Source organism: Vidua macroura, chromosome Z (genome assembly GCF_024509145.1).
Source record: "Vidua macroura isolate BioBank_ID:100142 chromosome Z, ASM2450914v1, whole genome shotgun sequence".
Classification (NCBI taxonomy): Eukaryota; Metazoa; Chordata; class Aves; order Passeriformes; family Viduidae; genus Vidua; species Vidua macroura.
In genome coordinates, this window is record NC_071611.1 from 81,675,962 (window position 1) to 81,702,848 (window position 26,887).

Consider the following 26,887-nt stretch of genomic DNA (forward strand, 5'->3'; position numbering starts at 1 on the left):
CAGTTAAAGCCATCAAAGATGCAGGCTTTCAAATTGCGGAAGATAAGATCCAGCTGTCGTCCCCCTGGAAATACCTGGGCTTCCTAATTACGGGAAGGACCGTCGCGCCCCAGTCTCTTGTCATCAAGGACGACCCACGGACCCTGCGGGATTTGCAGCAGCTTTGCGGTACCATCACCTGGATTCGACCTCTCCTGGGACTCACCACAGAGGAGCTGTCGCCACTTTTCCACCTGCTGAAAGGCGACGGCGACCTGGCATCCCCACGACATCTCACACCGGATGCCCGTGAGGCCTTGGAGAGAGTCGCAGCTGCTATCAAGTCCCGCCAGGCGCATCGGGTCGCGCGGTCCCTCCCAATCCAGTGTGCCATCCTGGGTAAGTCTCCCAACTTACACGCCCTGCTATTCCAGTGGGACGACAGCCAGAGAGACCCACTCCTTATCATTGAGTGGCTGTTCCTCCCCCACCAACCCGCCAAGACAGTAACAACATTTCCTGAACTTATGTCTAAACTAATCATTAAGGCCCGCCAGCGCCTCCGGACCCTCGCAGGGTGTGACCCAGCATGCATCTATTTACCATTAAATTTGGACCAATTGGATTTCCTTTTACAAACAAATGAAAATTTGCAGATTTCAGTAGATGGCTATCCTGGTCAAATTCGGATACACTATCCCAAGCACAAATTATTTAAAGACACTTTATACCTGGCTCCAAAAATTTTTAAAAGCAAAATACCACTAAAAAATGCTCTCACAGTGTTCACTGATGGGTCGGGAAGATCCCACAAATCAGTGATCACTTGGAAGGACCCGGACAGTCAGAAGTGGGAATCTGACGTCCAAATAGTTCAGGGATCCCCCCAAATCGCTGAACTTGCAGCGGTTGTGAGAGCCTTCAGAAAATTCCAACAACCTTTCAATTTGGTAACTGATTCGGCATATGTAGCCGGGATAGCAGAGCGGGCCGAACATGCCCTGCTCAAAGAAATTCAAAACAAAACGCTCTACAGCTTGCTCTCAGAACTAATTTGGCTGATCTCCCACCGAGAGCAACCTTATCATATTCTGCATGTTAGGTCACACACCGACCTGCCAGGTGACATCACTGAGGGTAACCGGAGAGCAGATACCCTGGCGATGCTGGCCACCTCCACTTCTGTAAACCAGACAGTTCTAAGACCCACCTTGCCAGATGTCCATATGCAGGCTAAGATGAGCCACGCCTTTTACCATCAGAATGCTCCAGCTCTATGCCGCCAATTTAAGATCTCTAAGGAGCAGGCGCGAGCCATCTTAGCCACCTGCCCCAACTGCCAGTCCCACACATTACCATCAGTAGCGACGGGGGTTAACCCCCGGGGACTGGGAGCATTGGACATCTGGCAGACAGACATTACTCATTTTCCTTCCTTTGGGCGGCTCAAATATCTCCACGTGTCAGTGGACACATTCTCGGGGGCAGTGTTTGCCTCCACACATACGGGGGAAAAAACCAAAGACATTATAAAACATCTATATATGGCTTTCTCCACTCTGGGTGTCCCAAAAACTATAAAGACTGATAACGGACCAGGGTTTGTGTCCAAACAGTTCATGGAATTTGTGCAACTATGGGGCATTGACCACGTTACAGGAATTCCACACAACCCTACAGGGCAGTCAATCGTGGAACGAAAACACCAGGAAATTAAAAAATTATTAGAACAACAAAACGATTCGGCCATCACCACGAGCCCTGTAGAGAGGTTGTGCAAGGCCCTGTATGTTCTCAATTTCATGAACTGTTCAGACCGCGAGCCAAACCCCCCGATCCTGCGCCATTTCCACAATAACACCAGGGCGCAGTTGAAGGAGAGGCCTCCTGTGCTCATAAAAGACCCTGAGTCTAAAGTTATCAAAGGTCCATACCCTCTAATAACGTGGGGGAGAGGGTATGGATGTGTTTCAACAGAACAGGGCCCCAGGTGGATCCCCGGGAAATTCATCAAACCGTACCGGGAGGACATCTCTACAGAAAGCCAACCCCCGGAACACTCCCCCGAGACGCCAGCTCCATCAGAAACCACCGTCGCGTGGAGTCGAAGGAAAAGGAAGAAGACTAGACCAGCCAGTATCGCCGTCAGGACTTTAATAACTAACCGGCATTTCCCGCCGGCTTGGACTGCTTATCCTCTGACCCCATCCCCTACCATCCCTCACCCTTTTCCGTCCTACCACTTTCCTCACCCCTTCTTCCCTCATACCTGACCTGATTTTGTTTTCCTGTTTTGTTACTATTTCGATTTACACGGGGGAGGATGGGGATTCAAAGGGGTCACTATCCTCATTTCCTTTATCTATCTATTTATTAGACTTTGGTCCACCCAGAATGGCAGTCGCAGCAGCCAGAACACCCTGCAGTGACCAGCTTCCTGCAGCAGCACTTTTCATCATCGTGTGGCTTCACCTGGCAGGAAGCTGGATCGTACCACAGCCCAAAGAGAACGTCTGGGTCACGCTGGCAAAGTCCATCGGGCAGGAACAACTCTGCATGGCCATGGGAGGTGTAGGCAACCCGTTGTCTACATGCCTGGTGGGAGTCCCCCTGTCGGAAAATGATTTTCCATTCACAGTGATGAAACCCAACCCGGCGGACTCCTTGGGGAGTTGGATAAGGACACTACTGCGGGCACCACAGGAACCCCAGGAATTGGACCTACTGGGGTCCACGAGGGCTCATTTATGCATTAGATTCTACACTAAGGCCCCTCAAGGAAAAATAGAGTATAACATCAAAGAGGTCACTCCAACTGACAAAAAATATATTAATGAGTGGTGCAACTATACTAGCCCGATTCTGATCAAGTCCTACCCATACCCTAAGGAGCTCCCTCGGGGTGTGTTTTTAATCTGTGGGGACAGGGTGTGGGCTGGGATCCCCTCTAACATCAAAGGGGGTCCCTGTAGCCTTGGCAGGCTTACTACCCTAACCCCCAACAAAACACAAATTATGGATTGGAAAAGGGGAAGTCAATCAGCACGCCAAAAAAGATCTTATGGGGAATTCGGCCCAAATTGCGACTCGGAAATTTATGATTGGGGCAAAGGAAAGAGGGTCGCTGCATCCATCTTTTTACCGTGGTATGCGGCAGCAAAGGCCCTCGGTGAGATTTCTCACCTGGGGTGTTGGATGAGTAAGCAGGCCAATGCTACCTCTGCCGCCTTATCAGATCTCTTGGCGGAAGAAGAGACCACCAGGCATGCCACCTTACAAAATAGAGCGGCCATCGACTTTCTGCTGCTCGCCCATGGCCACAGTTGCGAGGACTTTGAGGGGATGTGCTGCTTCAATTTGTCATCAAAGAGCACATCCATCCAAGCCAGCATCCAGCGGATCCAGGCGTTGGTAAAGGACTTAAAGACTGAAACTGGGGCTGTGGACGCTGTGAACAAGATCTTTTCTCAATGGGGTGTTCCTGGGTGGGCCATTCCAATTGTTAAAGGTTTAGTTTGGGTTTTAATCATAATTTTCTTAATTTCTGTTGCCTTAACTATCTTTAAGAAATTGTTAACCAGAACAATGGGGAATGTTTTTTTAATAAACCAAAAAGGGGGAGTTGTGGGAGGGGTCCCCGCCCTCCCTTGGGAGGCAACTTCAATATAGCCAGAAGTTGTCAATCACATGCTGTTTCCCTCCCCAGTTGAGGCTGTCTGTCAAAGCTTAACACACTCCCCGGTTCTAGAAAGTTCTTCTGTTCTGTTAATCCCATTGGACCCTGTTAGAATGCCACTCCTCTCCTGTATCCCGATTGGTTCATTACATGTCACCCCATCCCGTCTCCTCCCCTCTACCCGTTACCCATTGGTTGGTTTGTGCCCTAGCCACTCCTATCCCTCTGCCCTTATATTCTCGGTCCCGCCCTTGTACTAGGCTCCCTGAGTCAGTTTTCCCTCCGAGAGTGTTGCTGCTCCTTGCCTTCTCCTCGTGTTCCTTGCCTTCTCCTCGTGCTCCTTCTCTCTCCTACAATAAACCTCTCGGATCCTGCTGCTCGGGAGACGTCTCGTCTTTATTTGGTGGAGCTTTCCGGGTTTCATCTACCCCTCCCTGCGGACCGGCCAGCCGAGGATCACTCTCCGGACTGGCTGGGAACCCAGGGAACCCCCGGAGGACCTAAATTTTATACAGGAGATCAGAAAGGAGATAAAAGGAAAGAGAGAGAGAGAAGAGGGGTATGGGAATAGCTACCAACACAGGCGAGATCCTCAGTGCTCCGGACGATGGGGATCCGTCTGTCGTGTCGGGGGAGTCTCCGAAGTTCTGGTCGACTCGGGGCTCCAGTTATAGTCCACAGAGGAGAGAGGGGGGGAACAAGTGTAACAATGAAAGTCCATTGTAATCGCCACGCGGGAACAGGTGAGTCCACAGAAACCACCAAAGCAAGATGAACACAATGAAGTCCATTGAAATTACTGAAGGGAAACAGGTCATGTCATTAGTGGTCAGACCACCAATTTCCCCTCCTCCCTGTAGTAGGGGTCTCAGTCTCAGTCCTTGGGAGGAGGGTTCTCATTCTTTCTTTGTCACAGTGGTAATGAGGCAGATGAGGGGTCTTCAATGAAGGACCACGGGAGTCACCCCAAAAGTTCATTTGGCTTAAGAACGGAGATTAGAAGAGAAGCAGGCCGCGCATCAGGCGGTCCCGTGCTGGCTCCATGTCAGGTCTTTCCAAGTCCTTGCCAACTCCTTGCCAAGTTCTTGCCAGGCCTTGTTGGGAACAGCCAGCATGACGGTTCAGTGGTTCCACCTGTGCTGTGTCCTGTTCTAAACTGGAACTGCAGTGGGGGAAGGGATTCTTTCTTGTGGCAATCGGAAGGCAGAATGGAAAATGAGGGGCTTCAGACGGGCTCTTACAACAACACTGCATCTAGATAAAATAAAACAATTAAAGCATGAACAAAGCCCAGAAAATCTGCATTACGTGCTGGGCTGAGATGAGTTTTTGACTTTCCAGCTGCAGGGCAAGACTGGTCTGGAAGTTCTGCTGGTCACAACCAGCTGGTGGGATAAACACCTCAACTGTCCGAGGAGAGCCTCCACAGGTGCTCTGGAGCCCATCCGTGAAACCAGGAGGAGTTTGCATCTCTCCCTGGGCACAGCACAAAACTGGGACTGGAGCTGTTGGCCCTGCAAGCACGGAGGCAATGTTTCATTAAATTTCGGGTGAGGAATTGCAATTGTCAGATTTTACCAGAAGAACGTGGGGCAGTTCCCTCCTGGATATAAAACAAAACATAATTTTTGCCTGATTACAAAAAACGGTGCTCAATTTGCTTTCCTCCTGGGTATTTTTTTTGTTTTGTTTTGTTTTTTATTTGTTTGTTTTGTTTTGTTTTGTTTTGTTTCTTTTGGTTTTTTTTTTTTTTTGTGGTTTTTTTGTTTTGTTTTGGGTTTTTTGGCTTTTTTTTTTTTTTTTTCTTCTACAATATCAACCCTCACAGTTGAAAAACAAATAATTTTAGGAATTTTTACTGGATGTTAAAAATCATGCTCGGAGTGCCCTAACTCCATTTTGTTTTCTACCTGGTCATAGAATAATAATAATCTTAACACAAGCTGTCTTGCATTTGCACCACATATTTACCCAAATATCTTCTTTCAGACTTAATTCTTGTGTCCCGGACAACAAAATCCTCCAGTCTGATAAAGATCCAGGCAATTACCAGGGACTTGGACTGAGGTTTTTTAAACCCAAATTTTTGCTACTTACAAGTTCAGTTCCTAGTCTAAATTGCTTCCCTAGACTCAATAGTCAGAAGTAACCAGAGGCAAAGATGGATAATATGTTCAATTTTAAGATACATAGGTTGAAACACTCCCTTAAAGAGCCTGACATTCTCCAACAACACTGGAGACCTCAATAAATTTAGTTTGCATTCGATACTTACCTTTGGGACAAGTGAAGCTTGTTAAGATCAATACCATGTAAACAATCAAAGGACAACCCTACCTTGTGCATGCATGTAATGAAACCCTCCTTGCATGATGAAAAATCACAGGAAAAAAAAAAACGGTTCGCCCCTCCTCTGTGCCCACGTGTTTCCCTACAAGAGCTGGCAGAACAGCCCTTGGACTCTGATCCGATGTGAGACTTGACACAGAGGGTTTCTGTCCCGTGGCAGCAGCATCAGGGAACACACGCTCAGATTGCCCACAGTCTGCCCCAAAAGAGGTGCCAGAAGGGAGGAGGCAAGGAAACAATGACAAAGTTTTTTCCATGACAGAAATCAGGCACAGCACACGAGAACAGAGTCATTGTTTAGATTTTGGCATGTGGCAGTGGAGAAATGGTGGTCCCCTGGCAAGGGGAGCACCATGTAAGCTTGAGGTGCTGGTGGCAAAGAGCAGAAGGATGTTCTGAGAAATTGTGATTTGTCCCAGGCCTTTATTCTCTCTTCTTTTGTCTCAAAACACATGTGTTATGTAGATATATCTAATTACGGCCACACATTCAGCCACTGACTGCTGCTTATTTTTACAGCGAGGGAAACATCCGTCCCTTTGCTAAGGTGAACAGGAATATCTTGTTTTGTTTACAGCTTAAAAAAAAAAAAAAAAAAAAAAAAAAAAAAAAAAAAAAAAAAGAAAGGAAAGGAAAAGAAAGAGAAAAAGAAAGAAATATCTTCCCCCCTGCCATCCAAGAAAAGAAAGAAGAATAAATAAATCTCCATATCCACTTTCAGGTTCATGCTGGTCCTGGTACGTAACAAGCTTCTTCAGCAACTGTGAATGCTTTTCATCATCTGCTCTGTTGTGTTTGTGTGTGGCAGCGAGCTCATCTGAGCAGCATGACAAATGCAATGGCCTGAACTTCCTCCAAAGACAGCTACAGGAGCACTTGGTGCCTCCTGTGTGAACTAAAAAACAATATTGCAATAACGTTGGAGCGAGCTTGTTCATTTGAGTTTGAAATTCGGTGCGGAATGGAAGGTGGGAGTGCAAATGTGGTAAGTGCCATTGTATAGGTTTAGGTGTCCTGACAGGAAAAACAGGTTCAGTGAATTTCTACAAGTCTTAACTAGAAAGTTACCCATAGGCCCAATGGATTCTGTCCCCCTAATGCAGATACGCGTAAAATATTCACAAGACCAACTAAATGAAATGAGATAAAGACTTCTCATGTGTGTCTGCTGACCACCTCACATCAGGCTCAGCATTCTCAAATGCTAAAGTGGTAAATGACACTACTTTCATCTAGTTGGGCAGGAAGGGGGCTAAGAAATTGTTACTGTCCAGGACTGAAAATGGCCCAGGCTCAGGGAAAGGGTAACGATGACCAAGAGGAGGTGAAGAAAGTGGGGATGAGAAGAAACCTCTGAGTTTTTCTGCAAAAGGCACAATGGAAAAGATAAACCTCATCACAGGCAATGCCTGGAGCAGCCAGGACACTCACCTGGGATGGGGTACTCAGCACCTCAATTCTACCAAAGAATACCTCAATTCTACCAAATTTATAGGCAATGGTGGGTAAATATTTAAGCCATTAAATGTTGGTTTAAATATGTGCCAATATTTAAATGCTGGTTTCCCTATAAGGAAACTTCTATGACTCCCACTTTTCTTCTCTGTTTCTCACCCCTCACTGGTGTCCTTAAGCAGGGAAGGGGCATGGAGATTTAGTTTGCAGGAAAATACTCTGAAGACATTGGAGAGAAGAGTGTTTTCCAGTTCTGGCTCTGTGGAAACAAAATACACAGTTTCTTCATGCCAGGAAATGTTTTTGGTAAACAGAGACGGTTTACAAGATTTCTGATAAGGGCACTTGTATTACACAAAGTCTCCCAAGATTTTTCGGTGCGTGTACCTCATTGTATTGCTCTAAAAACAAACTTTGTGGAAGGAGTAGGCACCTCACAATGAACCTCTACTGCTATTAGATGTGTCCGCCTGGAGACATCCAAAAATGTACCTCTTTATGTGACACTGGTTACACAGTCCCTAAGCATCTTTAGGGTTTTTAGAATTTATAGGGCGCTGTCACTATTTATGAGTTCAAAAGTCTTCATCCTGGCCATAAAGTATATTAACTCCCCTGCAACTAAACACTCCATTGAGTCAATTCCAAGCCTTTGTTGGGCTGACTGTCTGGAAAAGCAAAAGGAATAAGGAAAAAAAAAAAAAAAAAAAAAAAGAAGTAAATCCCAGTTTATCAGTCTGCCATTAAACAGCCTGACAGTGGGTTTTCAGGACAACCTTGGTCTCAATTGATTGGTGAAGCAGTCTTGTCTCAGTTGGCTCTGTTGCATCCATCCAAGGGCTCAGGGGAGATGAAGGGCACGTGAGGGAAGCACCAAGAAGCTGCTTATAGCAGGCTGCCCTAGACTTGCATTTAGGACCCTGTGTCAGCAGTGTGGCATCTTTAAGACACCAACAGAGACCTGGCTCAGCAAAATATTTATCTGTCTTGTCCTTTGCCCTCCTAAACTTTCATTTTCCTTAATACTGTCCCACGTAGATGTGAAGTGCTGGCCTTAGAATGACACGGAAAAACCTGTGCCTGTTTGCTACCAGTGGCACCAACCCAGGGCAGAGCTCAGGATGAGGGATTGAAGTGGGAGACCCAAATGCCTGGATGCAAAGCTGCTTGATTGACATATGTGGAGCAACAGCAATTATGGTTTGCCCAATTCAGTGCTCAGAGGATTTACCCCCGCCGTGCTGCCGTCCATCCTCTGCCTCTCCATGTGTTTGTTTTGCTGATTGTCAGGGACCACATGCATCTCCAAAACCCTTAGCTCACTTCCAAGGGTGATCTTTGAGCGTGCCTCCGGAGATGGCAGGAATCCATGGGTTTTGGATGATGGGGAGGTTTGGTCTGGGAAGCATTGCAAGGGCGTATGCGCAGGTTGGCCGCTCCAGCCACAGCCCTTAGAACAACCACAACAACAAATTAAACATCACCATTGCTTGGCTGTCACACATTTGGAACAAATTTGAGACTGAATCATAAACCAAGGCAGCCTCAGCTGCAAGCATCCTGAGGGAGATCAACAGCATCACAAGTGCAAACCCCAGCTGTTCATTGTAAGAGGTGAAGGAGACGATCCCTGCGTAGCTGATGCGTCACAAAAACTCGAGAGCACTTTCCTGGACCTGTTCATCAGGGCTTGGTATCCAAAGATGTGTCCTTAGGCATCACCCACCTGCTGTGGTGAATAGTTATGAGTTTTCAGAGGCGAAGCAGAAGGAAAACTTAGACCGAAACACTTGGAGCAATCTCTGAAGACATCAGTGTCAGATTCATTGGATGACAGATTTAACCACAGTTTCATGGGAGTTCAGAAACCCCAGCTCAACACTCTGGCATAGCAAAGGGAGGGAAAAGCCCAGCACCCTCTAGCAGAGCACTAGATCTTTGACAAAATCACAGGCTGTGAACCAAAACCAGTCTTGGCAACATTTTTACACACAAGCATCACACTCAATTTTCACCTACAACAGGCGCACACATGGTTAAGGAAGGCCTTCAGCAAACCATACTACTCATGGTGGAAATACAGTTGCCATTTCCCTGTGGCTGCATAGGTGTTGATTTTGGATTTTCCACAGCATGTTCAACCACAATAAGCCAACACATTTGCATGCAGTAAATCCCTCACCCCCAGGTCTTGATGTGGATAAGAGTGAAAGACCCCAGTGGATATTCCCTGCTGGAAGCTCCTGGCTTGTTGGTGCAGGCTCAGAGGGAAATAAAACATATTTGTCACAGCTGCTGACAATAGCAGGAGCACAGAGCACCAACACACTGCTATCTTGTCCATCTGGAGGCAGGTTACAGCCCAGACAAATAAAACTCATAAAATGGTTGAGTATTAAATTTGCAGTCAGTGTTGGAGCAGGCTCTATGTCAGCCTTGCATGCTGACTCCCGAGCCGAGGCAGGTGGTGCAGTTTGCATTTAAAAGGAATAAAAGTAAACATGTGAGACCAAATGAGAGGCAGGCACACTACAAACACAATAAAGCCAGGCAAAACCATATTTCCTTCTTTGGATAACAATCCCAAACCTTCAGATATCCCTGGGCAAATGGCTGGATTTTCTTCCGCAGCCTGGAACTAAGTAACAGTTCATCTCTAATTGGGCTTCCAAATTAATTCTTACCAGTGTGGCCAGCATTAGTTTCTCATGCATCATCAATCATCCCATGTAATAAAAGGGTTATCCATGCATCTTTAAACCACTTGGCACAGTTCAAATCTCCCATCTGCTTTCATTCTTCTGCCCTCTAATAAAGTCTCGGTCTCTTGCAGAGATCCAGTAGTAGAAATCAATTGTGTTCCCCTTTCTGTGCCACCATTTAGCCTGGTGGTTGCAGCCGATACTTTCTGCATCCTCAGGCCTGGAAGCGTGTGGTAGGCTTAATTTTTTAGCTTAGCAGTAAATCTTCATTGGTTGTGGAAGCTGTGAGTCATGAAAAATACCCTACACACTCTTGGGGTGTTTGTACCCTGTGATGATTTGCAACATTGAGTAACCAAGCACGAGAAATTCAGAAGTGTGAAGTCTTTAACTGTGAGTGAGCTGCTGGTAAAAAACAAAATGCTTGAAGACGGTCTCTTCTTACTCTTTTCCTTTAAAGAAAATTAGGCATCAATCACCATTTGAAAATGCTTTTTTTGCCATGAGAAAACTACAGTAACATATCAATATTTTCATAAGGTCTGTTGACAGTGTCTTCTAGAAAGTCTGGACTTTAACACAAAGAAAGCTTCTTCAATAGATTATCCCCTAGTGTTAGTGTCTTGATGCTCAGTGCTTCCAAAACTAAACAAAGAGAAATCTTTGTTTAGTCTCCGTGTGATCAAAAGATTTACTTTGCAGGGGGAAAGGGACAGGTTTTGCTAATCGTGGCCCCTGTGAGAGAGCAGTGATGCCCTTCTGTCTCCTTGCACAGAGTAAAAGACACATGCTTTTTGATTTCTTTTTACACTGGAAGAAGACAGTGGATTAATAAAGGAAGACTTGCTTCTTCCTTCCTTACTCCCTGAAAATGCTATCAAAACACGCTATTGTCAACAATTTATGTTGGAGAAATCAGCTGTAATCAGCACCATATTTGCTTTGTGTGCAGGACACACTCAAATACGTGTTACCAGAGAAAGTGCTACATCTCCAGCTCTCCTGAGGCTGGCGTGAATCCATAAAATTTAAAGAGAGGCGCCCTTTGGCCACTGCTGGTTTCCTTCTGGTGCCATAAAGAACACTATGGCATGTCCTCGGGCCAGAAGTGAATTCAGCCTGCTGCTGAGACAGAGTCCCCCAGGAAATGTTTGGGAAGGGCACAAAATCAGAGCAGGACATCTCCCTTGTAGCAGCCCACCACAGTGAGGCTCACTGGCCTGGTTGTTCCTTAATGAAAAATTCTGTTCTCCCTGCATGGGCATTTATACAAATTTACACAAATTCACCAGCTGCCTTTGGAAACTCCTTGTCCTTCAGTTACCCATAATACCCCATAGGACTACTTAACTATGCACTACAGGGAAAGAAAAAATTGAAATATTTCTTTTGTTTTAAATTCTGTGTCTGATAACTGATGGGATTATTTTCTTGTTCTGGCTGCAAGGAATCTCATTCTGGCACAGGGGAGGGAGTGGGATGGCATGGCCAGGGTCAGTGAGGGAGGAGCAGGAGAACAGGACTGTCACCTCTTGAAGCAGAGTGGATTTAGAACCTTTCAAGACAGACAGCACCACAACTGAAGGAAGCTGCTGTGACTCATCCACTGCAAGAAACTCCCAAGCATTTCCTCTGTGAGCACTGATACAAACAATTAATTTAGCATTCTGCCAGTTCTTATCTTCCCCAAGCACTCCCATTAGCCTTTCATCTTCCACTGGCCATGCAGACAGTTGGGAAGATATGTGTGTTTATAAAAAGAGGTTATTAATATTTCTGCTTTTCCTTAAGACCTTTCTGGCTCCTTTTCTCTTTCTTTTTGATGGAGGTTTCCAGCTAGTCTCCCTTACTTATAATTCTTTCTGGTTTCCTGTTTGTCTGCTACTTAATTTCTTTTTGTTCCTTAACAAATTGCCTCATTTACACCAGTATTTAGTTGGTTTTTTTTTCCTTCCAAAATAGTATTATTTGTTTTATTTTTAGTGTGACACTGGGCCATTCTAAAAAAATCTCAGTATCACCTGCAAGTAGTTTATTTACTCTTTTGGCTACTTCTTTTCCTTCTATTCCCCATTTTAAGTCAACTTTTTTTCTTTTAGTTAACACTACTGTGTTCTTCCTTGGAAAAAAAAAACAAAAAAAAACAAAAAAAAACAAAAAAACAAATCAACAAACCAAAACTCCAAAAGTCAAAAACAAAACACCCAACAAAACACAATAAATTTGGTCTTGGGAATCTTTTCCAACCTCAGAGATTCTCACCTGTCTGTCTGGTTTCAAGAAGCTGCTACATTTTGCTTCTTGGTTTGTCCATCATGTTTTGATGACATTTATCATCCTGGGGATTTTCCATTCCTTAATTCAGAGCCCACACATTCAGAGTTTCACTAGCATTTAGTACTTTTTGCAAAAAACCAAAGCTGAGCCTTACTTATAATCAGATTGCTCAAGGACTCATGAAAGAGTTGGAAGAAAATTAAGTGTCATGAATAATGCAAGAAAGTAATGAATACTTTTAATATCACAAGGGGAGAATAACTTATAAGCTTCAGAGCTTGATGGGCCTTTACAGAGAAAAGCTGCTTAGGGAGGAAATCTTTCTCTGAAAATTCAAAGCTCTCAGACAATTTGGACACAACCAGTGCCAGCTTTCCTTGTGGACAAAAATTCAACTTTCCTCCCATCTTTTCTTCCTTTCTCTCTCCTCCCTCATTGTGAGCACCCAATCAGCTCTTTCCTCTTGCCAGTCCTGAGGATTTTGGCCTGGGTTTTAAAGGCTTGAAAAAGGTTGAGACACAAGCAGTGTGACGGGAAGGGAAGGATGGGTGCAGTGGGTAGGTCCACATCCAAGCCATTACAAACGTTGGAATCAGATCTTTTCCACGCATCTCCAGCTAGGTCACCTACTGTTCCTCTAAAAGAGAATTCAGAATGGAGTGGCATTTCCTTTGAGGAAGGTGCTCTATATTCAGAGGTAGCGTATGTCTCATGCGATGCATGAGCTGCTGTCATAAAGGACTTCTTTTTTTTTATTGAACAGTAATGCATTGTAAACTCCAGCATAAAACTCCAGCTGTCCCTTTACACACTTGGCTTTTTGGCAATCATTCAATTTTCTTTCTTTTTCCCTTTGAATAGTCATAATTCATATACAGAGCCAGCCACACACACACACACGCACACACACATTTCTTTTTTTCCACTGGCTTTGTCCTGTTTTTGGCTGCACACTCCTTTGGGTAAAATGGTTGAAGTTGGCTTTATGAGCTATAAAACGGCAGGATGTAAGGATTCACTTGTTTTTGATGTGTTAGTGGTATTTTATGGATAAAGTGTGAAGAAAGCCGTATAATTGGGTTACTGGGAATAGCACATGTGCCTAAAAAGAAGGAAATAGATCCTTAGATCTGGCATTCCTTCATGCAGGGGGCATGGGGCTGCTGCAGTGCTAGAACTGGTTCCACTGATGTGGTAATGTTCAATTAAATGAGCAGTGAGCTCTCTGCCCGTTCCCTCCCAAGCATCGACGGTTAAACAGCACCAGCAATAAAAGTGTCCTAAACAATGAAATTAATTGAGTGATCATTTCAGTCAGAGATGGACATTCTGACCCTTTCTGCCAGAGCCACTGCTCTTCAGCCCCCCCGCTAACAGTGGAGTTGAGACAATTTTGCAGCAGCAAAAGTGTAAGGAAGATCAAACATGGAACAATGAGACTTAAAAACAGGGTTCTTCTTATACCATCCTCTGGGAAGTCTCAGTTCCTTGTAAAGTATTTTATACTTCATAGTTTGCCATAGGCAAGGCAGTCAAGACAGACTTTTGGCTGGAGAAGTACTTGTGTTTGACTTGCGGTCTTCAAATAGGATTTTTTTTTTTTTTTTTTTTTTTTTTTTTTTTTTTGGTCCATTAAAATAAAAAAGATTTCATCCAATGAACTGTTATTTAATAAGTGAGCATACATATTCCCCTCCTTCCCAAATAATTCTACAAGAGGCTAAAAACTGGGTAAGTCAGTTAAAATCACACAGCACCTCCCAGAAAAAGCTCTGGTTGTCGCAGAGGAGCTAGACAGAGGAAGGTTTTAGACTCCTTTATTTCACATTTGTTGTCTTTCTGAGAGGTTACTGCAATAACTGTAATGAATTTCACTTTCAGGATGGAAACTCAAGGGTCTACCTGACACTAGCAAGACTCTGCCGTGAGCTCCTGCCATACCCACCACCACCTCCAGCTCCTCTGCATGTCCCAGGGATAAGGAGCAGGAGATAAGGGATGAGGAGGAGAAGACAAACCACAGCACAACCTGCTTGTGCTGCATCAACAGCTGGTGGGCACAGCCAGCACAACGAGCTCTCACCCCTGGGCACCAAGCCCTCTCTCCTCCACTGCTCCCACCAGGAAATCTGAGTGATGCTGTCAGCATCTGGGGACTCCAGATCCTAAAGACACAGGAGCACTCAAGGTTCCTACATGTACCAGGGGAAGGCATTTTCTACAAACATGGCTCTGCGATGGGTTTAAGGACGGCAGCTGGAGCCCCAGAAGGGGACAGCCACTTTTGCACAGCGCTGCCCCTGAGCCCCAAAGCCCTGCCAGGCTGCAAACCTGATGGTGCTACCAGGACCATCAGAGCTCTGTGTCACCACCACTCAGATGTGGTTCAGTCACACCTAGGGAAACCTGGACTAAGTCTTCACATCAAGCCCAGCACCCAGTTTCCCCAGTCCTTTCACAGCTGCTCTCACTTACTCTTACAGGCACAGCATCTCTGCATATAATTTACATTCCTGCAGATGTCCTTCTATTTTTTGGCACCACTGAACTGCTTCCAAATTTCTTTTCTATTTAGTCTAATAGATGTAAAACATTATTTAGATTTTCACTCATAAAAGTGACCAAAAGCAGCTGTATCTTCACACGCTGTTGGATGCAAACCAAAGCTAGAGGTTGCTCTCATATGCACTAATGGGAAATAAATTCAGAGCACAGTCCCCATTAAAAAAAAAAAAAAAAAAAAAAAAAAAAAAAAAAAAAAAAAGCTGCATTGCATCTTACCTGAAAGATCTACAGCTACATAGTGAAGCGAAAGCTTTTATTAGAGTTTGTTAAGAAATTACTACCCAAAAAAAGAGTCCATTATGTTGAACTGCTGTAAAGATGGACTCTAACTCTATGAAGAAGTCCATCTGGGAGCTTTCCTGGCTTTCCCCCCATGGAAAATACATTGTTTGTGGAACACATTGTGTTGGTGGGCTACAAAGGTATCACAGGGGAGGAACCAATGCTTTCCAGCCTCTCCCCAGCAGCTGTCTCTTGGAACAATCCTGTAATTCCACCGAGGGCAGGAAAACTGGATCCATGTGCCTGCACACACACACTGCTGGCTGACATTTCACCCACCCTCCAGGGCTTTGCTGCCACTTCTGCAGGGGTGACTAAACGTCCTATTTCTGAGGTTCTCCTCCAGAATGTTCATGGACTATTTTCTTGTCAAAGACCTGAGTAAAATTCAAGGCGCCATTTTTTGTCCCCTCCAAGGTGAGGAACATTATAGAGTTCATTCAATGACGTTTTTCTTCCTGAGTCAGTCCCACCACAGGATTTAACTATGCTGCCAGGTTATCCAACAAAGGAGGAGGATCTCACAGGTGAATGTACACAAAGATGGATTTCTGGTAACAAAGGGCTCAACAGGACAATGTGAAATGAGGCGCAGCCCCACAGCCTTGTAACTCTGTCCTTTTCCAGTCACAGGCCCCCAACTCATCCAAAACTGCTCTTGGAGGAGCCCTGTGGGAGGCAGGGCTGGGAAAGGCTGTCAGGACTGTGCTGGTGCTGCTCCTTTTCAGCAGGAAAAATCCTGTATAAACAGTTGATTCATTTGCAATTCTCTGAGGGGCAGCTGGAGCTGAGTGAGGGTGTGGGGACAGAACCATCTGCAGTTTGTTTAACTATTTCTATTTCAAAGGTGAACAATAGCTTCAACAAAACTGCCATTAATAACAACAGTTGTTGTGCCAGAATTGTAATATTGTAATATTGCCTTCCTTCCTTCCTTCCTTCCTTCCTTCCTTCCTTCCTTCCTTCCTTCCTTCCTTCCTTCCTTCCTTCCTTCCTTCCTTCCTTCCTTCCTTCCTTCCTTCCTTCCTTCCTTCCTTCCTTCCTTCCTTCCTTCCTTCCTTCCTTCCTTCCTTCCTTCCTTCCTTCCTTCCTTCCTTCCTTCCTTCCTTCCTTCCTTCCTTCCTTCCTTCCTTCCTTCCTTCCTTCCTTCCTTCCTTCCTTCCTTCCTTCCTTCCTTCCTTCCTTCCTTCCTTCCTTCCTTCCTTCCTTCCTTCCTTCCTTCCTTCCTTCCTTCCTTCCTTCCTTCCTTCCTTCCTTCCTTCCTTCCTTCCTTCCTTCCTTCCTTCCTTCCTTCCTTCCTTCCTTCCTTCCTTCCTTCCCGCTTTCCCGCTTTCCCTCCCTCCAATTTTTAGGTCTCCCTTATTTCAAGACTAACATTTTCCTTTTCCCCTCATGTTCTCTAAGTGCAACTAATGGGATAAAAACATGGGGGGGAAATGTAGAAGGATGGGAGGAAACAAAAAAAAACAAAAACAAACAAACAAACAAAAAAAAAAAACCAAAAAAACCCCTGATTTTGTTACACTGATTGAATTTTTGAAAAATAATGTGTTACTTCTAAGTAACAGTCGTCCTGTAATATATTCTATTATGTTTGGCACCAAAAAAAAAAGCTTGATTACCCATAACTGAAGAAATATTGCTTTGACACTAACCAATTCAGCATCATTGTGGTTAAATTTATCATTAATTTTCAGGTGGGGAGGGCTTCCATTTTGTTCACGTTTATACACCACAGACAATCCAGGTCAGTTTCAAACACACTGCAGACATCCGAAGTGGCTCAAAGGGTGCAGTGTTTGCAAAGTGAGTCAATCCAGAATTTTCTTGATCACCAGCAACAGAAAAAAAAAAAAAAAGAAATCAGCCAAAGTCAGAAGGGCTTGAATTTGCACCAACTTCTGTTTCCCCAGATTGCCACTATATAACTCAGCTGGAAAGGAAGACAAAGCAAGATATTTATGTGTTATCTCGGACAGCTTTCAAAGTCACTGCAGAATTTGTCCATTTACTGATGATTCCCATTCAAGTGGGTTTGAAACTTGACAGACTTCCACTTTGGGTCACATTTCCTGAGGCGGCCCCAAAATGACAATTATCAGATTGCACAACCCTGCTAGACCTGTTCCAGCTGTGGCTGCAACTGCTTGGCAGGGACACTGCAGTCTGGGAGCATGTGACAAAAAAATACACCAGATAGTGCCCACAAAGGCAGAAAATGTCCTTTTCCCTTTGGAGAAGATCTTGTCAGGATGGTGGGCTGTGCACATCTCAAGAACGTGCACGTCTCAGGAACTTGCACATATAAGAATTATGAAGGAAAATATATAGAATAAATAAAAATGAATAAGTAAAAACAATTATCTCTCACTGAACTCTTTTTTTTTTTTTTTTTCTGGCTAGTCCTCTGTTGTCTCCCGTAATCAGCATTTTAGGGAATGAGATAATGGTTGCCTAGGTGCAATAGTCTTAAACAGCCTTTAAATTATATGTTTCCCATTGATATATCTCAGCCCTTAGAGAATTCACTTCTACAGGTGTCTTCAATTACATCTTGCATCAATGTGTCCAATTTTTGGGGAGCCATCAACAAATTTGCCAATGCTTTTTTTTCCTGATTAATAATAACTACATTAAGAGTTTGTCTTTAGTGTAAGTATAGTGAGGGATTTCCCTGTAGGCTGAATATCATCAGGTTTGCTAGTGGCCAATCTTGAAAATATTTCCAAAAATCATTGCAAATAGGTATAAATTTAGCTGCCTGGAACCAACTGCATATCAGCAAACCTAATTATGTCATTTATAGTTCCTTCTTTGTGCCATTCATGGGTAAATGAAAAGCCTGGATGCCAGCACAGACATTGAGAGACTTTGTGAAAAGTTATCATCTATTCCTCTTTTTTCCTATCTACTTATTCCTCGAGAAGATTTAGATTTTTATACCATTGCAGACCCATTTCACCAGGAGACTCCAGTCAGAGAGCAAAAGTTAAAATGTAACATTTTCTTCCCCAATGAAGTTAAATATATTTTTAAATACTGAACTATATTTTTTTTAACTGACAGGTGAAAACACCTTTGTCAAAGTAAAACAGCTTTGGAGCTTTTGAACTCTTACATCATTTGTCTATTTAGTGCCAATTAAATTATTTGGGTCATTTCTGCTAGGCTAAAACTCTGCAAGAGGGGGATTTGAAGAGAGACCTTTCTACCACTCAGCATCTGAAAGATTTTAAATACCTGGGGGGAAAAGGCATCATACAGCAGAGGAAATAACAGAAAGCAATGAGACAAATATGTAATTCAGTAAACAAATTTAGTCTTTTCCAAACTGCTGTCTGCTGAGCAGTGCTAGTCTTCAGAAGATGGTTAAATGACTACAGATCCATAGTAAAATTCACTTCACTTATCCCATCTCTAGAGTGTTTTCAATTATGTGTTTGATGATAAGGCTGCAAATCCACAGGAGAAATTATGGAAATTGCCTTAAAAAGATTGAATCCAAGCTAGTCTCTCTCACACATGTTAAATCTGGAGATATTCTGGTAACTGAGAACAGATTTCAGCTTCATCATTAAGCCATATTCTGTCTGAGAAGGAAATCACCAGAGTCATTAAAGAAAGACTCCAAAAAGCACACATATTGCTGTGTATTTGCCCAGTCACCATATTAATGTGATGCATGGGTTTTTCTAAGGCAGAGGCTTTTTCATAAAGTGTTTCAGACTGCCTTTTATTCCTCAGGCTGGCTCTCCATGTAATGAAATGTAATGATCACCATCTACACTCCAAAACCACATGTAGACGATGAAGGCCTAAAATTACTGTATTTTTTTATGTAATTTGAGCATGACTACAGCCTGGTCCTTTTCACGTCATGAGAATTAAATAAATCATACTCAGAAATTATTGGTGCTCTTACTGAAATTCAAGTATCTGTTAAAACCCTGTGGAACAAATAGAAAGGTAAGAGCCCAACAGATCACAGGAGCTCTTCCTACCTGAAAAACACCAGATGTTTTTCAAGAAGAAGCAGTGGTGGTCACTAAAGTTTTGCCATGATTCTACAGGGCAATGCCCTAAAAGATGCCTTCAATAGTCCATGTGTTCCCAAAGAAGTTGCCACAGGGTCAATCACATGAATAAATATATGTGAGAAAGCGATTTCAGCCAAATCCAGAGAGGCTCCTTTGGCTTTAAGGTGAAGAAAAGTAGATTCTTATTGGATATCAGGAATAAATTGTTCACTGTGAGGGTGGGCAGGCCCTGGCACAGGGTGTCCAGAGAAGCTGTGGCTGCCCCTGGATCCCTGGACTTGTCCAAGACTAAGTTGGACAAGGCTAGGAGCAGCCTGGGATGGTGGAAGGTGTCCCTGCCCATGGCAGGGGGTGGAACTGGATGGGCTTTAAGGTCCCTTCCAACCCAAATAATCTCATGGTTCTCTGATTTCAGCTAAGCCAATAAAACCATGGGCAGCTCAGACAAAGTCAATACTTTTTTAACAGCGCAGATCACTCCGACAGGAGATATATCCAGAAAAACAACACAAATGGGGAAATGTGAAACCCAGGTTATAAGGAAGCACTCTTAATAATTCCAACCAGCCCCTAAACTGTAACCGGGCAGAATAACAAAAACTCTCCAGTGATTTAATCTTAAACATGGATCTGAAGAATGATGCATTTCACACCAGGTTCCCCTGTGTACGTTCAGGTCCAGCTTTGATGTATCAGCAAAACAAGCTCAGCTCAGCAGATGCTGTGGGGATGCAAAGCTCTTGTGGCCTCACTCTCTTTCAGGCCAGTGTCACCGAGGCAAGAGGTGACACGGGGCAGTGCTGGAGGGAAGGGAAGCCCACTTAGATGCAGCCAGCCCAGGCTCTGCAGCTGCAAAAGCAAGAGGCTTGTCCCTGCTGCAGCACGGGCTGTGTCCCCCCTCCCAGCCTCAGGTCAGGAAATTTCCTTTTTGCCTGCGGTGCAGAGGAGCCTTGAACTGTCTCAGCGTGGATCCGAGTGCAGATGGAGCTGCTCCAGTGGCTCTGTTCTCCTGGGCACGTGCTGCACAAGGTGGGTGCTGCCAGGTGCTGCTTCACCCGTGCAAGAGGGGCTGGGGGAGAAAGAGGAGCTGCTGGGTTTACAGCCCGAGCTGGGAGTCTGGGAAGGAGTGAAACTCAATAGGCAATCATCTATTCCAGCACACAATTTTTCCTGTGTTGAAGAATGACCTGTCTGTAGTCTGTGTAGCTCTTCCTCATTTTAACAGGCTGGAAACTTTCCTCCTGCTCTATAATGCACTCAGTCCATAAAGCTAAAGGGAAAAAAAAAAAAAAAATCTATTGTCTTCACTGTGCTAGAAAACATGCAGAGGAAGAAAAAAAATGCTGCTCCACATTGGGACATTGGGAAAGAGAAATCAATTAAAGGAAAGAAAAAACATATGTGGATGTTTTGGAGAGGGACCAGTTTGTTGAATAAGTTATACTGATAAATTAGGCATAGATATGTTATGCAAACCCAGTAGTAAATCAGGATATGCCGCATGTGCCTTTCATCCCAAGTACTACAAAGGCTTTACAGCTCACAAACAAACCTGAACACCATCAGCTACACATGAGTCTGGGTTTAATTTGGCAAAACTTGGCATTATGATGTGCGTTAACCAGTGGAAAAAGTTATCTCAGTTACTTTTACAGATTATATCAGACTGCAACTGGGCCACTTTGTAAGGAAGTACTCACATTTTGCAAGATTTCTACAACTAGGGTGATTGTCTGAAATAAGTAGAACACAAAACAATGGTAGAAGTAAATGGTAAATATATGGTAGAAGTACCAGATGTAGATAAAAACCAAAAATGACTGTGTAAATAAGAGGTAGGGAGTGATTAGCTGGAGACCAGTGAATTCAGGAGCTGGGGATTATCCTAGGCCACAGATAAACCTGAAAAATTGAGATGACAGAAAAGAGAAGATGACATAAAGATGCGTAGAGAAGATGACAGAAAACAAATTACTTCAATGGTGTAAATCTCTACCATTTCCCCTTACATGTAAGAAATACATCCATTCTGGGAAAATGCAGGCTAAGGCAGTGGGGAAAAAAACTAAAAAGTAGTTTGGCCAAGCCCTGACATAAGGATGTTGGTTACCCTTCAATTCATAAGGATATTAAAATGAGTTTAGACTAGTATTACTGAAAAGGGTTTAAATATTGTGTAGAAGAATAATTTTTCCCATCCAGATTTTATGAAGAAATTTCACACATTTCTGCTTCCTCTGGCTGAGGTTGGAGGGACAAGTTAGAGATCTTTTGGTAGATGTATCATCCAAAACCAGGTTCTATAAAAAAATTGCCTTCTGTATGTTGAACATCAGCATTTATAGGAAGAATTAATCCTTCCAATACATTCACATAAACAACATACCTTTTGAGGTGATTTCTGAGTGAGTAGTGGAGAATAAGCAGGTCAGAACACAGCTGAATAATGACAGGGGGTGAGGTCTTAGAAAAATATTCTTTATTATTCTGCTGTGTTTGAATGACTCTCTTTCTTTTTTCTACTTCTTGACCTTTTACCAGGTGCCACCATGGAAGGATACAGTTTATGAAATCCACTGTTTAGGAAACACAACAATGTGGAGTTACTCCACATGTGAGCCACAGCAGCAGCTACATCAATCAAGACCCTTATTCCTGGGTTATTTGTACTCCTCGGTGTTTAAAAGGAACTGGCCTCTGTGATTCTCAACACCCCGAGCACAAACAAAGCTGTAATAACTCAAAACTTAATGAAAGCAAACTCTGTATAATGCACACAGACCCTGAAACTCGCAGGGTCTTTCAAGAGAAAATCTTAGTTCAGCCAAAACACGCAGACAAAAGAAGAGGTTTAAATCCCTTCCAGACACGGAGGCATGAGACACAAGGATATGTTCTGTTTATTTAACAAGCCAGAGCTGGAGCAAGAGCCCTCACAATACAATTACAGTGGTAACAATAAAAATGCAGCAAACCAAGTGCTGCAGCCCGAGAAAGACGAAGCCAGAGGCAGGATTATGGAACCTGCACACCCAGACGTTTTAATACCTGTGCCAGACATAGAGCTGTATGATAATACGAACACAATAAAACATGAGGAATCTAAATCCTAGGAACAGATGGAAAGGCATAGCTTCTCTGGTGAAACTACTTCTCATTGGAGGCTTAGCTCCCAGCTCTGTGTGGAGCAGCCACCCATTCCAAGTCACCCTCAGTTCATCCTCCACAGCAGTGAAGATAAAATGCTGCTCCTTCCTGCTCCATATGTGAGGAAACGCAGGGTTAGATTGTTCTCCTGTGGAAAAGACAGAGCATTCCTTGGATGATGTCAGGATTGACCCTGTGATGGCGGCATCCACGGGCAGCATGGCAAGCACATCAGGACGGGCTGACTGAAGCACGTGTGCAAGATGAGTACATGAAGCCATTGCCCAAAAATATCTCCAGGAGACCAGCCAAAGGCCTGGCACAACAGAAGCTCTGCTGCTGTGACACAGGATTTTACCCACAGCCTTTTCTCAGAGCCAAATCCAGGACTGGAAATGCAAAGCAACAAAAAAGGTGGGACCAGGGAAAGTTTAGACTTAATGGGCAGCTGAGAGAAACTAGAATAATGGTCCTGATTGCTCCTAAATAATACACAGCAGGATTTTTTTTTCCCCAGAAATGCGAATCATAGAGAACCATGGATCAGATTGTGTAGAGAACTGTCATTTCAAAGCTGCACTGTCTTTGGTAGCTAGGCTCTGCCTGAAGAACACAGGTCTGATGGAACACTGGTGCTTCAGATGTTGGATTTTGCTTTCTAGAAGAATGCAAGGAGGGCATTTTTTTACTGAGTCAGACAGATCAACTCCAGAACAGCAACTGGCTTTTAGGGCACTCCCATAAGTATTTGAAAGACCTAGTTTTACACAGCATACCAAAAAAAAAAAAAAAAAAAAAAGGAAATGCAATGGGTTTGTGATAAAAACATTGTTTCTGGACATGGTTTCCTTGATAATAGTACCAATTTAAGGGCATTTTTAACACTGTTGATGCAGAGACTTGCTTTAAATGGCCCATTCTGGGGCACCGAACAAGAAGGAGCAATAAAGACTAATCTTTTTTTTTTTTTTTTTTTAGTTCAGAGAGAAAGGGAAAGCCAGCAGCAAGACAAGCTGGTCTTCTCAATGCCATCCCTGCTGAAGTCTGGGAATCTGAAGGCTGAAACCAAGAGGATCTTGATTTGCTGCCGCCCCATGAGGTGTCCAAGGAAGGACAGGATGTGGCACTCAGTGCTTTGGCCTGGGTGGCAAGATGGGGATTGGTCACAGTCTCACTTTAGAAGCTTGACTCCACATCCATCAAAAAATAATAATACACATCTGTATATTTAAACACCATGTAAAATTGTGTAGGGAGAAGATTTGGCCTCCCACCCCTCCATTTTTTTTTTTTTTTTCACTCTTTCTTCAATTTCTTCCGGCTTTTTATGTTCACTTACCACTGGAGATGGCTCCTGCAGAACCAACAGGGCACGTAGTCAAGTGAAGCTGACACACAAGTTTGTGTTTGGGGTATCCACTGCTTCAATCAAAAGGGAGAATTTCCTCTTTTCTACTGGTCAGCACCAGGCCCAAGGAAGGTCTAAACTCTATGAGCCCTAGAGATCAAAAGAGCACTTTCAAGAGGAACAACAGTGGATAACTGTAAAGGAAGTTACAGCTGTTTGCCATTTAATGAAGTTAAATGCACATGTAAATGTTTATAGACTCCAGGCTGCACTCAATTTTTTTTTTTTTTTTTTTTTTTTGGAAGCAAGACTTTTGCAACATAATTATATGCCCCACAACGTTTTCCTGGTGGATTGTGAGTTACGTATAATTCCTTGTGATAATCTATAAATGGGTCGTGGATCTGAAGCAGCTGAGACAGCCCATTACCTGCCTCATTCACATGAGCACTACTGCTATTTATTCCTGAAAACAACCATTTATGCAAACCTCTCACACTTAACATGATTGGTTTGGGGTTTAATCTTATATTTTTCCTCCACTCACAGTCAGATACTGTTTGAAAACAACAGCAACAACGAGGAATCCACTCACATTTTTGGGCAGGGTCCAAGCACTCCTTGAGGATTGAATGAATGGTTTCCTTAAACCAGGAAAACTTTCAATGTCTCATCCAGAAAATATTATGTGAGCAAAAGTCAGCTGTTACCTGTTGAGTCTGAAACTGTTATCAGTTGATTTTTTTTTATTCTTTCTCACGGGGGTGGAAGCAACACGCACAATTCAAAAAAAGAGGTTTAAATGGTCTTTGTAACCAGGAGAGTGTAAAAATCTCAGGCTATTTACAAACCACCGCAGAAACCTGTTTTAATTTAGTAAAATTCAGGGAAAATATTTTAACAATATGGGATTTTTTTTTCCTCCAGTCTCTAAGCTCTGTGTTCAGCCTAGTGAACCAACTCCATGTGCACTGAACCTAAGATGTTTTGCAAAGAGACCTCCAAGAAACCCCCACCAGCACTGCTGCTCGATGGCTTTCCTGCAGCTAGGAAGAAAATTTGCATAATAGCTGTGAGATTAGAGGCATGTTATGCTTGAGGAGCCAGAGTGCATAGCAGGCAGCACCAAGGAAAGTGTCCATAATTAACCAACAATGATATAAGTTATCTGAGCAAAGATGACAGTAAATTTCTTTCCATAAAAGGCTGGTTAATCCCAGTTACAGCTACTATAGAAAAATCAGGCAGGCCTCTGTTTTTCCCATTATATCTCACTCTTGGCTTCTCTCTTAAAGCTTTTCTGCACTCTGCTTTTGTGTGATTCCCCTGTCAGAACCCCGGCAGGCTGTTTGTGGGCAACAAAACAGTCCATCATTCATCAGTCCCTCTGGCTGTAGCAGTGAAGAATTGCTAGCTCCTGCAGTGGCACTGGATATTTAATGTCATCCCTGTAAAGGAGAAGGGGAAAGCTGGCTCCCAGTACAGGCTGCAGCATCCCACAGGATGGGGCGTCTCAGGGTGTCCATCTGATGCCTTGGGATTTAGGTTTTATATTTTTCAGACGCTGTACTGCTTTAGTGTATAATTCTAAACTCCACACCCTGCCAGCTGCTGTTCTCCTGTTTTATTCAGACAAAACAATTCCTCTCTAGGCCTGAAAATCAAGGACACCGTATTGCCTCAGATGCAAACAACAGTGAATTGAGGGGGGAATGCTTGGAGAAAATTACTTAATTACCTGAAGCTGGAGTTGGAGGATTAACCCCTGATATGCAAATGGACCAAACTTTTAACTCTATGAAAAACTCGTGACCATTGTCCATCTTGGGTGCAGCCTCTGGGAGGCTTTTGATAGCCCAAGCTGTACCTATTGAAGGCCTTTAATAAACACCACGCTTTTATTCTCTTAATCTTGTCTAGCCCCTGTTCTTGGCAGCCACTCCAAGGCCTCACGTGTCCTCCCGTGGCCTCCATTTGTGTCCCCAAGGCCTCGGGACTCGGGCCTGGCTCAGCTCCAGGGACCGCCTGACAGGCCTGTGTCAGACCCACAAAATCTTTTAACCTTTGGTAGCCTTTTTGGGGCTACCTAAAAGCAGGGGCCAGACAAAATTAAGAAAATAAAAAGCAGTTACATTGCATTACATACATTACCTGAAGCATGGCCTTCAGATACATTTCGGGCAGGCAAAGCCCCCACAGGAGCAACACCCAAAAATGAACCACATGTCACGGGTTTTCACACTTCTATAAGTTTGGTCCATTTGCACATTGGGGGTTGATCTAACAATTACAGCTTCAGCTAATGAAGTCATTTAGCCCAAGTTTCTCTCCCCAGATCACTTTTGTTCCCATTTCTGGGCCCTGAGGCAGTGAGGTGTCCTTGATTGCCAGGCCTGGAGAGGAATTGTTGTGTCTGCCCAAAATGGGACAGCAGCAGCTGACACTGAATGTGGAGCTGAGAGTTATACACTAAAGAACTGCAGGATCACAAAATCATGAAAAAATATAAAAGCTAAAATCCCAAGGCATCACCTTGACCGCCACCAGCAGAATGCAGGACAGTGGCTCTGCCACCACCCTCAGTCCTCTCTAAATTCACAGATTTGCAAATGGCTTTGCCAAGCCCAAACAATCGCCCCAGCTCTGCAATGAAACACTTCCCCTGGCCCACCCCCTCTCCTTCCCACTCACCCCTCCAAAAAAAACACCCCTGTGCCTCTTTCTGTCAGACCAGGAGACTACAAGAGACATATTTAAACTCAGATAAAATAAAGGCACGTCCCTTATGGCCAAAGTGTAAAATGTCATTTAAATAAACTTTCACAAAAAAAAAAAAAAAAAAAAAAAAAAATCACAAAATGCCCTGCCATAAATGAGTGATTCTTAACTCAGCCAGTGATCAACAAAGTCACTTCCTAATTAAGTGTAGGAGCGTAATGAGGAACAGGGCGTCCTTTGTTTCACCCGCCTGTGTGAACTCCAGCCACAAGTCCCCAGACTCCCCTAACTCTGCGTTCAGAGCTTGTAATTAGTACACAGGGAACCAGGTACTGCAGCAGCAGCAGCCCCT

The 26,887-nt window shown here is 43.9% G+C and overlaps 1 long non-coding RNA gene across 2 annotated transcripts; it reads right to left on the reverse strand.

Moving 5' to 3' along the window:
- Positions 1 to 22,223: 22,223 nt before the first annotated feature.
- LOC128822062 (uncharacterized) lies at positions 22,224 to 25,925 on the reverse strand. 2 transcript variants are annotated; one of them, XR_008441337.1, is made up of 3 exons: positions 24,413 to 25,925; positions 23,809 to 23,967; positions 22,224 to 22,617 (listed from the first exon to the last, which is right to left on the reverse strand). It is a non-coding gene; the product is annotated as an uncharacterized LOC128822062 (long non-coding RNA). The 2 variants fall into 2 exon arrangements; XR_008441338.1 differs by having other exon boundaries at positions 22,224 to 23,127.
- Positions 25,926 to 26,887: the final 962 nt, after the last annotated feature.